This window comes from Sarcophilus harrisii, chromosome 2 (assembly GCF_902635505.1).
Source record: "Sarcophilus harrisii chromosome 2, mSarHar1.11, whole genome shotgun sequence".
In the NCBI taxonomy this organism is placed as follows: domain Eukaryota; kingdom Metazoa; phylum Chordata; class Mammalia; order Dasyuromorphia; family Dasyuridae; genus Sarcophilus; species Sarcophilus harrisii.
This window is the reverse complement of record NC_045427.1, coordinates 430,842,996-430,858,610: the sequence shown is the minus strand read 5'-3', so window position 1 is coordinate 430,858,610 and position 15,615 is coordinate 430,842,996. Positions and strand designations below refer to the sequence as shown.

Below are 15,615 nucleotides of genomic sequence, written 5' to 3'. Positions count from 1 at the left end.
CCCATCTCTGCCTTGTTTTCCACATGTATCATAAGATAATTTAGATCTTGAAGCGACTTTTGAGATCATCCTGTTCAAATATTTTAAATGGACCTGGGATCTCATCCACTTTAATATTCCTTACAGTTATGGAGATCATACTCCATTCCTACCTGTTGCTCAGTCAATTAGACAGTCAACTAACTATATGTTGTCTCTCCCCATTAAAATGTGAGTTCCTTAAGTGCAGGGATTAATTTTCCATTTTTTATCCCCAGCACTTAACACAGAGCTTTGTACCTAGTAAATGATTAGTAGATGCTTTATTCATGTATTTATTAAGGTCTACAATTAAACTTCAAGCTTGAGGGAAAGGACCAGGTCCTAGATTTCTCTATATCACTACAGCAGAGAACAAAGGGTTGGGACCAGAGGAGGCACTCAGTACAGAGAGGTTGGCTGACCATATCCCATATTTATAGTTCCTCTCAATCCATTCAAGTTATAATTCTCATTATCATATAGTCAGGCCCTGTGCTAAATGTTGGGGATACAAAGAAAGGCAAAACAGACCCTACTTTCAAGAAATTCACTCTAATGCCTGTTTACCCAATGTGATTTTTGTCCAGATCCTCCTATAAATTACAGAGTATTCAACCAACATACTGAGGAGACCCTTCCTCAATTTAAGAAACTGAAAGCCCAGAGAAATAATGTAATTTGAGTAAAATAATTCAATAAGCCCCAATCTTATATTCTTCCCACTTGGCCAATCAAGTTGGGGATAATAATGCTTTTTGTCATTATAACTTAATTTCATGTATTTCCTGCTTCTGGCACATTTGGGAAATAAGTCTTATTATGTGGGATCCCAAGAACTGAATGAGTTGGAGGCAGATTTTGGTTGAACATAAGGAAGAAATTGCCTAACCACCAGAGTTCTCCACTAATAGAATGGGCTGCCTCATAAACAAGTGAGTTTCCCATTGTTATAGCAGTTTCCACAGAGCCTGGAAAATGAGCTTATAGGAAATGGTAGCAGTTGAAAACATGGTTGAACTGAGTGGGAGGTTAATGAGATAATCTCAGAGGTCTCTTCTAGCTAAGAGATTGTGTGATTCATTTACTGTCCTGACCAGAGGATCCTAAGATTCTGAGCTGAAAGAATTCTTAGAAATCACTGGAGCTTTGTCATTTACTACTATATGACTTTGGGCAACCCTGTGAGCCTCAGTTTCCTGATCCACAAAATGAGGGATTTGGACTAGATGACTTCTCTTCCAGTTTTAAACCTATGATGCTATCATACAGTCTGGCTCCTTCATTTTATAAATGAAGAAAACAAGGTCCTGAGAAATTAATCAGTCCCTCCTCCAACATAACACTAATGATAAGTAACTAAGTCAAAATGTAAATGCATGACCACTTAGTCCAGATGCCCTGAAAATTGGGCAAGGGGATGAGAGTAGAGAAGATGCTCCAGACTAGTAAGCACACTCTTAGAAGAGAATAAAACCAAAGTCAATAAAAGAAAAAACTTTCCTGTCCCCTTAGAAGCCCAACCCACGCCAGAAACAGACAAGTCAGTGATCCCAGAGCAAAGCAGAGGGGTGCAAATCAGCCTACCCGTCTTACCCCAACATAGGAGAATGGTGAGCATGGCTTTTCCTTGCCATACTAGCTTCTCTCTCTCTCTCTCCCAAGGATATGGAGAAAGTAATGAGATGGACTTCACCCTTCTTGTCCCTCCCACTGCCCATGAACTCTAATGGCCCTCCATACTTCAGGCTTCAAAAGAAGGGCACCCAGAAAGCAGGTTTCTCTCTTCTTCTCTGCACTCCAGCAGAAATAAAAGGAGTGGGGGACAGATAACAGATTTTGTTAGAAAGTGCAGCCAGAGACACAGCAAATACCTCCTGGAAGCAAAGGTGTTCCTCCTCCCTGACAAAAAGCTCCAGAAGACAGCCTGGGTAAGACTCTTACATCTGAAATTTTAAGAAAGGAATTCAATCCCCATCTTTGACTTACACTCACAGTGTATCCTTGAAGAAACTCCTTTCCATCTCTGGGTCTTAGTTTCCTTATCTAGATTTCTAGGAGAGGACAGGAACTGCATATATTCCAATTGCTTGTCTTTTCAAAGCAGAAGGAGGGGGTAGGAGGAACATAGAGAATTTGAAACTCAATTTTTTTAAATGACTAAATAAAAGATTTTTGAAAAAAAGAATTGCATATATTCCATATAAACTTATATATTTATATGTTTGTCTCCCTTGTCAGAGGGAAACTAGGTAGAACTTTGGATAGAGCTCTGGGCCTAGAGTTAGGAAAACTCCTAAGTTCAAATTTGGCCCCAGACACTTACTAGCTGTACAATCCTGGGCATCCCTTTGCTTCAACTTCCTCATCTGTAAAAACTAGAGAAGGAAATGGCAAATCCCTCCAGTATCTTAACCAAGAAATCCAGTATCTTTACGCAAATGGGGTCATGAACTAAATGAACTAAACAATCATAACAACTCCTCCCTTCTAATAATCCTAATAAGAATGTAAACTCCTTGGTGGAAGAGATTGTTTCATTCTCTCTATTTGTATTCCTAGGGCTTATTGATAGATAATTAAAAAATAAATGCTTACTGACTGATCTATGGATTGAAGATCACTGAGATCTCTCGTAGTATGACACCATGATTTATACTGGCCCTCTCAAGTCAGTTACCCATAGGGAGGAGAGATGGGGAGGCTTTCATTCTCCTCCCAGTCTCCCACCCTGGCAACCTTGGAGTAATCTTTGACTTGTCCTTTTCTTTCCATCTTTGTATCCAAACTTTCAGCAAATCAGGGTCAAAGAATGTAACTTGCCAAGTCCAGAGAAATCTAGTTCGGCCTTCTCATGTCTTGTAGGGCAGTGGAATCAAAGATAAATTGTCATACCACATGTGTAAATATGGCCCTGAGTGCCTGTTTAGATGTTTGCCATTTCAGTCTTTTCATTTTCTCCCTCATTCTCTTCCTTCCTGCCATTCCTTCAGTCACATTCATCATCTCACCATCTGCATGATGTTGGGCAAATCTCTTACCTTCTCTGAATTTCTGTTTCCTCATATGGGAGATGAGGCAATTAGACTAGGTGGCCTTTATTTAAAGCTATGATTCTAGAACCTGAGGACCCTAGGACATAGAGTGTAGCAAGTCCACAGAACAGTATGGTTCTAGTCCTGGATTTACCATTTGTTCTCTAATCTTATACTAGTGAGTTCCCTCTTCTCTCTGTTCCTCAGTTTTTCCATTTGCAAAATGAAGGGATTGGACAAATTCTCAAAGAACCCTTCCAGCTCTAACTAGCTGTTTCTTTCATTACTACCATAGTCAACTGGTCCTTCTGCCTCCCATCTTTCTCTGCCCTGATCTATTTTGTCATATGTAATCTTCCTAATATACTCCTATAATCATATCACTCTTCTGAAAAAAAAAAAAGCATTAAATGGTCCCTTATTGCTTTTAGGATAAAGTCCAAATTACTTAGTGTGGTATTCAAAGCTCCTATGTTCTGTCTTCAAAATATCATTTCAATCTTGTCTTCAACTATCCAATTTTCACATACTATACACTCCAGCCAAATGTAAACACTCAAATGTTCCCTAAATCTACATTGTGTTTTCCCATCTCCACACATTTTTCTCAAGCTGTTATCTGGGATAGCCTCCCAGCTAATTAACACCTGAAATCCAAGCCATCCTTTAAAGACTAATTCAAAAGTTTCAAAAGTCAGCTTTTACTTCTGTGAACCTTCTATAACTAATCTAAACAGATATGAGCTCTCCCTGTTCTAAGTTGAACAAAAGTTTGTCAATACTTCTTAAGTACTTATGTACATATGCATTTATCTTTGGTAGTAAAATGATTTGTGACTTGTCTTATTCTTCTATTGGACTGCTTGAACAAAGGGACCTAAGCATATAAGGTCACACATAATAAATGCTTTATAAAAATTAAATGAACAAACAAATAAATGAGTATAGTGGAAGCATTTAGAGTAAGATCCAAATCCAGATTCCAGCTTCACAACTATCTCTGGGCAAATCATTTAGCCTCTATGGGCATAAAAGGAATGGGATCATAAATAAACAAATAAATGAATGAATGAATGAATGGAGAGATGAATAAATATGCACAAATGCATAGGTAGAGGGAAGAGGGAAGAGAGTAGAGAAGAGGAAAAGGAGGAAGGGAAGAGAAGAGAGAGGGAAGAGAAGAGGAGGAAGGAATAAAGGGAAAGGGGAGAGGAGAAAAGGGGAAGGGAAGAGGGAGAGAGAGAATGAATTTGTAATTTAGAAACCTGAATGGGTATGAAGCTTGGATATAGTGCATATGTAAATGTGCAGCATACAATAGCAAATAAATAAATAAGCAAATAAAATAATAAATAAATTGATAAATAGATAAATAAATGATGAAATAATGAAATGGAAAAAGGTTACAGGATTTATAACTGGAAAGGTCCTAAAAGATCATACAAGTCTAGTTCTTGACCTAGACTCCACAGACAGATTTGAGAGTCTGTATACTTGGCTGGGGGAAAAGGGGAATACAATGCATTTCAATATAATTGATTTTCAACTTAAGAAGTATTTTCAAAATAGTCGTGTATTATTTCCCTCCATGAAATTTAGAATATAAACTTAGAATGAAGAAGCTTCTTCCCCACTAAATAAGCTTAGAATAAAAGCTTCCTGAGAACAGGTAATGCTTGTATTTGTCTTCCCATTATCTGAAACATTGTAAGCACTTAATAAATGCTTGGGGTTTTTTCTCTCTATAATTTTATTGTTTTATTTTATGTATTTAAAAACATGAATCAGAGAAGGGGTTTAGCCAAATTATTAGGATTAAAGATACAAAAAAGTTTAAGAACCTTTGAACTAATCCAATATCCAAGCTTCGTCCCAACTATCACCTGTTTTACAGATGAAACTCAAAGCCAAAGAGATTAAGTGATTTTCCACAGTCAGACAACATGTAATGAGATTATATATATATATATATATATATATATATATATATATAATGTATATGGCATATGAAGATGATGGAACACTATTGTGTAGTAAGAAATGACAAAAGGGATGACCAGAAAAATCTAGGAAGATATAAGAACTGGTGCAAAGTGAAGTGCATGGAAACAGGAGAACAATGTCCACAACTCTGATCAATACAAAGATCCACCATAATTTCAGAGTACTCAAGACAAAACATGTTATTCACCTTCAGATAAAGAACTGAATTCAGAGTGCAAATGGAAACATTTTTTTCTCTTTTTTTTTTCTTGCTTCTCCCCCCCCACCCTGAATACGGCTAATGCTGAAACTTGTTTTGCACAACTACAAATGTTTGTAATAAGTTTTGTCTTCTTTTTGAGGGGAAAGGAGTAGAGGGAAGGGGGGAATCTGTACTTGGAAAAAAAAACAAATTTAAATCTCTGTACTTTAAAAATATATAAATGTAAATAGAATGAAATGGGGAGAATTAAGTAAAAGACCTAGAATTTAAACCCAGCTCCATTTACAACAAAGCATAAACAATGTACAGAGTATTATGAAATGAAAGGAAAATCTTTTGTAGGAATAGGGGAGGGAAAAAGCTGAGAAGGGATGCACACAGATAACGTGACTTTAATCAAGCCTCTTTACCTCCTTCCTGGGCTTCAGTCCTCTTCAATAAATTGGGAGAATTGGATTAGCTGATCCCCAAAGTTCCTTCCAGCTCTAATATTGTATGGTCTTAAGTCCTTCCATTTGGGGCATCCAGAGTTCTGTGAGCTAAGCAAACTTTTCTTTCAGTTTCAATAATCTCTATGTGTCCGTGGACAAGAAAGCAACTTTAAAAAGGTTTTTTTTGAAGGATTTTATATTTGATCCTGAAAGTAATAGGAAATTGATTGGACTGGGGAGAAAGGAGATCTACACTATAAGACCAATGTGACAGCTGAGAGGAGGATGGACCAAGCAAAGATTCTGTCCATAGTTCATGTACAAGATGTGGAGAGGCTGCACCAAAATGATACCAGTGAAAGAGGAGGGAAGAGGATGTATACAGAGATGTTCTGAAAATAGAAATGAAAGGATTTGGCAACAGACTAAATATGGGAGTATGGACACATATGATAATAATAAGAGTAAGGAGTAGAAGATGACACCTTAGTTGCAAACCTGGGTGACTAGGGAAAGGTGGTTCCTTTGTAATGAAGCTAGGAATGGGGAAAGTTTGGGGGAAAGATAGTGAGTCCAGTTTTGAACATGTTGAATTGAAGATCTCTATAAGACACCCAGTTTGAAATATCCAACAGGCAGTTGAAAATGAAACACCAAAGGTTAGAGAGAGGTTAGGGCTGGATACTTCAATCTGAGAATATTCTAAATACTGAGGATACTTGAGAATCAGAGGACCTGAGGTCATATCCCACCATTCCCACTACCCGTGGGAACTTGGGCAAGTCCTTTAATTTCCCTGGTCCTCAGTTCATTCACATGTAAAGTTAGGGGTTTGTACTACATAGCCTCTGAGGTCTCTGCTAGCTCTAGATCTAGTCTATGATACTATGAAAATTTGAAAAAAGTGAAACAATGTAAAATAAGGAGCAATCAAAGAAGGCTGTCCAGAACAGGTGTCATCCAAGCTCTCCCTCTCACCCAACTCCCTCCAATAGAAAGCACCAAAGTTCCAAAGCTCTAATGAAAGCTGACTCAGGGCCTCAAAGAAACAAGGTTCATTTGAAAGTTCTCTTAGAGGCTTCCCAAAGTAAGCTCAACCTGAAGGATTTCAGGCCCTCAAGGAGACAAAGGCTCACTTAGCATCAAGAACCCTAGATCCATGTTCACATAACATGGGTCCCAACCTCAACTCTGCAACCAGATGACCATGGACAATGGTCCCATAGACCATGGGCTTTTAGTTTTTTGTCCATGAAATATAGGCGGTCAGACAAGATGATCACTAATATTACTTCCACGCTCACTTTTAAAAGCATTGATTTTAGAGTCAAGATCTAAATTAGGTCCTAATTAGTCACCTACAAACTAGGAAACCCTTGGCCACCTGTCAGCTTTGGGGCCGTCGCTTTCCCTCTCTGAGGTCCTAGTAACCTCCCAATCAAAATGAGGATAATAATGGGAGTGGAAAAGGGGAAGTGAGAGAATTTATGGAGCTTGTGCTCTGTAAACCATAAACAGGAATAATAGGATACTTATTACTATCTCCCCCTAAGAACAGGTTTTGTTATGAGGAAGGAGAACTGGACAATACAGATGGGTCTGGAATGGAGCTGGGGGGCAGGGGTGGGAGGACAAGTTACAAGTGAGGAGAGGTGGCAGGCATTGAAGATAAACTTAGCAATTTTGTTGAAAGGAGGGGAAAATCTGTTTAATTCCCTCCTTCTCAGGGTTGTGGGAGAAGCCTTCCAAACATGTAGTTTAATTAGAGTAAAGCTCAGGTTGGGGCAAGGCAAGATTACTTAGTCAAATTTCAGATACAAGGTCCCAGAAGGAAGGCAAGAAAAGAGGGGGAGAAGGAACAGAGACATTTTAAAAGGTCTATGGAAAGCAGAGCAGATTATAGAGAATGGGCACCTAGTGGCCTAAAGTCCTAAAGATTTTCCCTACTTGATAAAGGAGGTTTGCAGGGGAAGGGAGAGGATCCTCAGTTATATACATCAAGGTAGCAAGTGGTCCAACCTATGTCCTCTTCCAGAGAGGCAGGGAAGTAAGTGTTGGGGGGTGGGAAGAGGGAGGGAAAAGTCATTAATTTTCTGTTCCCAGAATAAAATGTCATAGGGAGTTCTCTCCAGGGAACAGTACAGTACCCAGTGTGCAGAAGACAGGCTGGTTGACCAAGTGTTCTCACAGCACCGCCATCTCCCCTTGCAGAAAAAGCACTTAGAATTAGACAGTGCAAGTGCCCTATCAAAGCTGGCACAGAGAACACTTCAGGCTCTTCTCAACTCACTAAGGGCCAAGGAAGAGAAGAGAGATTTAGGCCCAGAAAGTCAAATCTTATTCTTTTCCTGAAGTTTTGAGTAGATCACTTAAGGCACCCTGCCTAAACAACAAAGGAGCTGGATTACAATGGGATGACCTCTAAGGATCCTTCCAATTCCAAATCCTAGCATCATCTGGGACTCCAAGATTCTCTAACTCAACATACCAATGATGACAATAATCCTGCCATCCTCCTCAAGGTGTATACAAGAAAACTAGAATTGGAATCAGAAGACCTAGGCCCATTTCAATTCAATTAAGAGTTTTTAAGCATCTACTATATACCACTCACTGTGCTAGGCACATATGCCAGGAAGAGAAAATGTTTTTTAAACATCCCTGACTTCAAGGTGTTTACTATTCAAAAGAAAGAACATGTGAACAAATAAGTCAGTACAAAATTTATATGGAGTGCTTTTTTTTGGTTGGTGGATGGGAAGCACTAACAACCGGGGAAGAAATCAGGTAAAGATTCTTGCAGGATACAGCATCTGACCTGGGCCTTAAAGCCGGCTAGGGATTCCATGACCAGAAAATGGGAGGAAGAACATTGAAATAAGAAACATGATGCTCTGAAGGATTAATGGCAAAGCAGTTTGACTTGAATTTAAAATTTATGAGATGAGAAAATGTGAGGAGTTCAGAAAGATAGGTGGAACTCAAGATTTTAAAAGTCTTTAAATAGCAAACAGAAGAGTTGTATTTTATAGTGCAGCAAGAAGAGATAAATGTCAAAGTAGCCCTGATAGGAAAGAAAAAAGGATGGAAGTGAAATATGATGTGGAGATATAATGGGCAGCTTACTGATATGGGAATGGGAAGACAATCATGTCAGAGAAGAGAAAGAAGAGTCATGGGTGACTTTCGGTATGATTAGTGAAGTCTGGCTCTAACTCTGACTAATTGTATGACTAAGCAAGTTATTTTTCCCCTGATCATAGCTTCCTCTTCTCTAAAATGGGATAATAATACTTGTACTACCTACTTTACAATGTTATTGTGAGAAAGGTGATTTGTAAACTTTAAAATACTGAAGAAGCAAATGTGCATTATTATTGTCCCTGATGGTAAAATGTCATTCATCTATGAACAGGTGGAGGAGGCAATGGAGTGGATGGGATGAGAGGGAAGAACCTTTCCCAGGATGACCCAGCACAAAGTGGCAGCATCTGCCTGTTCCTGCAGCCAGAAAACACATCATGGGATTTAGAGCTGGAAGGAGTCCCAGAGATTACCCAGTCCTAACTCCTCACTTTACAGACCAGGAAGCTGAGCCCCAGGAAGGTGAAGTGATTTGTGGTCACATAGATAACAAAGCAAAAAAATTTTGTAGTCATTGCTACCCACCATGCTCCAAAAGAAAAAAAGAAAGTTTTGTGTCTGAAGGCAAGCTAAGGCAATCTTTACCAAACAGCCTAGAAAAGTAGAAGTCTGCTTATACCCTCAGGAAACAAACAAATTTGTCTTAGTGCATGTGGAGTAACTGTAATGCCTCAAAGCAGCTTAGCAAATTCTGCCCCCTATCAAATGGCCTGTTAGGACAGGCCCAACTCTTATAAAGCTGCTATTTTGACTTTCAAAAAAAAAAAAAAAAAAGATTGAGAATCAATCCCCCTTAGACACCAGCATCCCAGGTTGAGGTAAAGGAAAAAACTATCTTGCTTCCAAGGCAGTTGAATGAGATGCTTCCAAGATGAATTTGGAAGCATTTGGGAAGCTGAGATGGGAAAGGTAGGACTAGTACAGACAGACAACTTATTGGAACTAGTACTGAGAATGGGATGGGGACATGGCAGGTTTTACAAAATTTGTTTTACAATGTTTATAAGATTCTTCTATGGTATAACAGAAAAAAGTGTTGGACTGAGTTCGGAGAACCAGGTTCTGGTCCCAGCTCTACCACTAAGGTGATGTTTTCTTAGACAAATCATTTTCCCTTTCTGGGTCTCAATTTACCTACATGTCAAAGTATCTCCCAGCTCTAATATTCTGTGTTCCAAGGTTCTTTCTACTCTGTATTCTGTTGTACTAAACAATACTTTACAAACTGTATCCTGTTATAAAGTACCTCACAGCTCTGTATAAATTCACTAAAACAAACAAACCAAAAACAAACTCTATAAAATTGAGTCTACTTATACTTTTTTTGGAGGGGGAAGGTTCCAATGTTTTTTCCATAAAATGAGGAACTGGATCAGATCTCTTCCAGCTTTTTGGATTCATCAAAATTTTTAGGAGCAAGGGCAGCACTACAAAATAGGCAGAGTTCACTTACCTGAAGGTTTAAAGTATCATATAAGAATAAAAGAAAAAATGTCCCCCCCAGGTACATATATCACATCTGGCAATTACATAGCAGGCAACCTGTCATTTGGTCCATGGACACCTCCCAGACCACAGGTAGAAGCCACACTTTCAGGCATATAATACATCATCTTTCTAACAGGCTCTTGCCTAGACTTGCTGTTCATCTCCATTGTTTCGAAGATTCCCCCACCATACCTGCCTTAGCTGTCAGAAATTGAGAGGTTAGCAGAAGCTGGTGAGTTTGACTAAGAGCTTTCCCTGTACTGGAGTCAGGAAGAGTCCACTCCACCCTCTAAATGCTTCTCTACCTGACCCATCCATGACACTCCCTGCGTTTCCAGACTCCCTCCCAAACCGAAATGACTCAGCCTGCTAAGTTGGCCAAGTATGCAGGGTGTGTCTGGGCACTGCTTAAGGATTCCAGGTGGAAAAAAATGAACCTGAAGCCCTTGAAGAGGAGGCGAAGCCCTTGTGATGGCACTCCTTCTCTTGCTAGATGCTCAGATACTCCTAGAATCTCAGAGCTGGGGGAAAAAACTTCAGAGGGAAATCCAGGCCAACTTCGACCTAAAGTATGTATCTGTTTTATGAGCCAAAATGACCAACCAGGTTTTGTTTGAACATGTTTGGTGATAGGAAACATACTTTCTTATGAGACAGACCATTCTACTTCCAGGTAGCTAACTTAAAAAACTTCTTTTTAAGCTCAAATCTGCCTCATTTATAACATTTCCTCACTCATTCTGGTTCTGCCCTCAGTGACCAAGCAAAACAAATGTTGTCTTTATATTACATAACAAGAAAGAAAGCATGACACAATGGATAAAAGTTGGTTTTTAAGCCAACTTATCTTGACATCTTGACAACGTAAGCCTGGACAAGTCACTTAACCTCTTAGTGAAGAAGCTGACCTGTATTTATCTGTAAAGGAAGTTTCTGCATCTGAGAGTTCCTTTTATCAATGAAAACACATGTCCAATCCTGTATTATATCCAACTTCACAAAATAACATTGCATATAACCAAGGATCTACCTAAGTTTCTTCTTCTTCAGACTCAATATTTAATTTAGGGGAATGAGTAAGTATCTTAAGCATCTCTTCTATGAAAGGCCCTCAGTTGGCTCTGAGGCTCTAGTTACTGGAGACAGACCATGATTTCACAGAGCTTACAATTTACTAAATCTCCCTAATTTCTTTTGCTCCTCATCTGGTTTATCTTCAAATCCCTTAGAATCAGTACTGAACATAATTCATTACAGGTGTTTTAATCAAGGCAGAGAACTGTGGGACTCTCACCTTCCTTCTGGACATTAAATTTCTATGACTGAACCTGCCATCTGGGGGAGGGGATGGGGGGAAGGAGGGGAAAAATTGGAACAAAAGGTTTTGCGATTGTCAATGCTGTAAAATTACCCATGCATATAACTTGTAAATAAAAAGCTATTAAAAAAATTTTCTATGACTGAAATCTAAGACCTTAGGGGTTGTTTTGTTTTGTTTGTTTTGTTTTGTTATGCAAATTCATTATTGAGAGGGAGTTAGGCTAGGAAGTGGATAGAGCATTAAACCTGGAGTCACAAAATCCGAGACCACATCCAGCCTCAAACAGCCACTGTGTGACCCTGAGCAAGTCACTTGATCTACATCTGCCTCAGTTTCCTCAACTGTAAAATGGGGGAAATAACAGCACCTACCTGTCATCTGGTTTTGCAAAAACATGACATTAAGAAAAACAAAGTTATTAGGGACAGTTCCACAGGAATAATGTTACAAAGGAGAAATCAATCCGCCCTATCAGAGGGGATTCTTTAGCAAAGTTGTTAAATTGAAATAACAACCTAGTGATAATAATGATGATGATAATAATTCCCATTTCTTCAGTGCTTTAAGGTTTCCAAAAAGCACTTACCTTATGATACCCTGTGAAATAGAAAGAACAAACAATATTATCCCCATTTTATGGATGAGAAAACAGTCTCAGACAGTGAAGGTCACCCACCAAGTGAAGTCATGGAACTAAGATGCCAGATCAGATCTTTCCTGATGCTGAAGCAATGCTCTTCCCAACCTAGTAGACTGCTTCTGCTTTTGTGAAAGATGCTGATCAGGACAAATTCGCACAGGTATCAGGATCTGTTTGAAGTTAATCTTTTTCTCCCAAAAGAAGGCTATAGACGCCTTAAAAATGGACAACTCTTTGCTTCCAAAGATACTCTACACTCTCCTACCTTTTCCCCTTTGTTCAAGCTACCCCTTGTAGTTCGAATAGCCTCTCCCCAACCTCCTCTGTTGAGAAAGTTTTCTTATCCTTAAATACAGAAATAAAAAGCTATCTCTCTCATGAAATCCTCATTGATCTCCTTGGTTAGTCAGTCGATGAGTCAATCCAAAAACATTTATTAAGCACCTACTATGTGCTAAGGGTCAATAATGACCTTTTTTCTTTTTGCACCTTCTAAATACATTTATCATGTATATTATCTCTGATTGCATTTCATTCCCCTATTTGACCATAAACTTCAAAAGGACAGGAATGATGTTTGACATAGCTCCCCTGTCTAACCAAACACCAGGATGGTCACGTAGGAGTTTCTTAGGATCTAAAACCTCAATTTAACTAAATAAGGTTCCCTTTTGAGAGCTGGCCATAGAAGCTCACCTGTTCAATCCCAGGCCACATCCACCCTGAACTCTGCATCACTCACATTAGAACAGGATTCAAGGAGGTGGTGATATGGGAATGACATCATCGCGCATCAGGCAGTGCAGAGGAGGCATTGAAGTAGTCGCAGGAACACAGCACAAGGAACCGTGAAGAGAAAATGAAGGAAGAGGACAGGAGGCTGACTCACTAGCACTACTACATCCTGGGTAGCCCACTTCCCCCGGGAAGCCCGCCCCAGCCCACAACCCTCTCTCACACTGGACTCTCTGTGCCTCTTCTCCCAGGTCTGTCTAGAAGAGCTCTCTGCTTTGGGGTAGATCTTCTACGAAGAAATGAGCAGCACAGGAACCAACTGTGACTTCCGAGGACGAGCTACATCTCAGGTTTCTGGTCAGAGTGATGGCCTAAAGCACACCCCCTAGAGTACCTCACAGTTTGGCCCTCACAGCGTTCCCATCTTCTTCCACATGGCTCTTCCTCGTTCCCCTAAATTCCAGCTATCCTGGTCTTCATGCTGCCTCACAAGGAATGCTCCATCTCCGGTCTCAGTGTTTTGGCCCTGGCTGTCCCCCATCCCTGGAATGTTCTCTCTCTTCACCTCTGCCTTTTAGAATTACCAGCTTTTTTCAATATTCAGCTCAATCATCATCTTGTTCAGGAGGCCTTTTCTGGCACTCTCAGCTATTAAGAGGATGCTGGGTGGCACAGTGGATGGAGTCCAGATGACCCGAGTTCAAATCTAACCTCAAATATTTACTAGCTGTGTGACTCTAGACAAGTAGTCACTTATGTGCTGTCTACCTCAGTTTCCTCATCTGTAAAATGGGGATAACAGCACCTACCTCACAAGTTGTTGTGAGGTTTAAACAAGATAACATTTCAGTTCTGATGGACCAGGCTATCCTCAGCAACGAGATCAACCAAATCATTTCCAATGGAACAGTAATGAACTGAACCAGCTATGCCCAGAAAAAGAACTCTGGGAGATGACTAAAAACCATTACATTGAATTCCCAATCCCTATATTTATGCACACATGCATTTTTTATTTCCTTCACAAGCTAATTGTACAATATTTCAGAGTCTGATTCTTTTTGTACAGCAAAATAACGTTTTGGTCATGTATACTTATTGTGTATCTAATTTATATTTTAATGTATTTAACATCTACTGGTCATCCTGTCATCTGGGGTAGGGGGTGGGGGGGTAAGAGGTAAAAAATCGGAACAAGAGGTTTGGCAATTGTTAATGCTGTAAAGTTACCCATGCATATATCCTGTAAATAAAAGGCTATTAAAAAAATAAATAAATAAACAAGATAACATTTGTAAAGTGCTTAGCACAGTCCTGAGACATAGTAGGTGCTTAATAAATGTTTGTTCTTCCTTTCCTTTATAAGTTACTTCCCATCTACCCTATGCATATCTTGTAGGTAGTTGTTGTGTCTCCTATAAGAAGGCAGGGATTGTTGGGGAGGGGGGGTTCTCTCATCATATTAAATAAGCACTTCATAAATGCTTATTAATTGTCTGAGGGAATGAGTAAGTGAGTGGAATTACAGATACAATTTCAGAAGTGGCCAGTGTGATCTAGAAAAGAATTAGTCTGCACTAAATGTTCCCAAAGCCCCTTTCTACATCTAAAGCTATGATATTATAATCCCATGATTGGGTTTGCTTGACTGCATTTATTTGTTATAAAGGAGATTCCTATTGAGAAGGGTGAAGAAGGTTATTAGGACCTCTTATGGGTGACTGACTACTGAAAAGAAAAGAGTATAAAACAACATTTAAAGAAGGAAACAAGATAAGGAATTGTGGGAGAACATGAGCAAGAATATATCACAGGATGGAAAGGCATGAAGAGACTGTGATCTGCACTAGTGGAGGAAAACCCACATTTTTTAGCCAATGGAATTATTCAAGCACAGAAGTGCAACCTACCATTTTATAAAAGTTTGTGTATCATCTTTGGCCAAGAGCCTTTTGGACATTTACCTAGGACAACAGGAGGGGGCCTACCTTGGTTTGGGCTCTACTCAGTCACCACATCAACCACCATGTGTTTTTCTAACATGGCCAGTAACCTTTTCTTGAATACCACAGTCCCCTGGGAGCACTTTGGCATAACAGGTATCATGGTACAGTGGGATTAATCCTAAATATGGCATCAAAAGAGACAGGTTTGAACTTCAGCTTGGCCATTTGCTAGTTGTGTTACTCTGAGTCATCTTAACCTCAATTTCTTCTTTTGTATAAACAAGGGATTGGGCTAGATAATGTCTAAGGTTCCTCCCAGCTCTAAATCTTGTAGTTTTATGACCAAAAGTTTGTTGGGAAGACTCAATGAGATAATGTCTGCAAAGTACTTCATAAATCATAGGGCAACACAAATAAGCTATCATTATGATAGCAAGGGGTTCTTGAATGAGGTGGGCTTGGGCATTCTAAACCTAAAGACTTTAGATAGGCTGAGCCAAGACTTCAGAAATAATCTGGAACTCATTAAGCCTTTTGGGGATCATGTTGGGGTACTGATTAGACCCAGTTAAATTCAGGAATGGAAAAGCAATGGTAATGAATAGTAGCAACATGGCAGAGGAGATAGCATTGGACTTGGGAGTTAGAAAA

At 39.4% G+C, this 15,615-nt stretch overlaps 1 protein-coding gene across 6 annotated transcripts in view; it reads right to left on the bottom strand.

Annotated features, from left to right (window-relative positions):
• The window catches only part of SRC (SRC proto-oncogene, non-receptor tyrosine kinase), a 167,788-nt gene that overhangs the window by 69,517 nt on the left and 82,656 nt on the right, over positions 1-15,615 (bottom strand). The window contains exon 1 of one of the 6 annotated variants that reach the window (XM_031954054.1): positions 12,980-13,739. The exons of the other annotated variants lie outside the window; for them this stretch is intronic. The gene's annotated coding sequence lies outside the window, so the exon portion shown is untranslated. Of the gene's footprint in view, positions 1-12,979; positions 13,740-15,615 lie in introns of those variants that run through there. 6 annotated transcript variants of the gene reach the window in all.